The sequence below is a fragment of the Crocuta crocuta genome, unplaced genomic scaffold (genome assembly GCF_008692635.1).
Source record: "Crocuta crocuta isolate KB4526 unplaced genomic scaffold, BGI_CrCroc_1.0 scaffold971, whole genome shotgun sequence".
NCBI classification, from domain to species: domain Eukaryota; kingdom Metazoa; phylum Chordata; class Mammalia; order Carnivora; family Hyaenidae; genus Crocuta; species Crocuta crocuta.
In genome coordinates this window covers 140,711-141,107 of record NW_027527401.1, presented here as the reverse complement: position 1 = coordinate 141,107, position 397 = coordinate 140,711, and positions in this window count along the sequence as shown.

Below are 397 nucleotides of genomic sequence, written 5' to 3'. Positions count from 1 at the left end.
CCGCAGTGCACACTTCCTCCCCCAGAGCCTAGCGGGGGCTGTTGGGCCAGGCAGCTGGTTGGGGGGCTGCCGGCTCCCCTAGGGAAGCAGCGGGGCCCCGCATTCTCCCACACGCTGATGTGTGCCCGCCGCCGCCGCCGGGCCGAGCAGGTGTTTCCGCACGAGAGGCTTGCGGGAGCTCCAAGCCCCATGGCNACACAGTTTCTGTTCACTCTCAGAAGCAAGTTCCCACCTTGGCAGCCGGGCTGCAGCGTGGCCCTCGGGGACCCCCGGACGCTGCCCAGCCCCGCGGCCAGCCTGGGAGCCGGCCAGGAGCCAGCCTGGCCCCGAGCTCTCCCTGCCTCCACGCGAGCCTGGCACTCCGCAGTCAGGGCCGGCTCTCCTGTGCCCCCTTCTC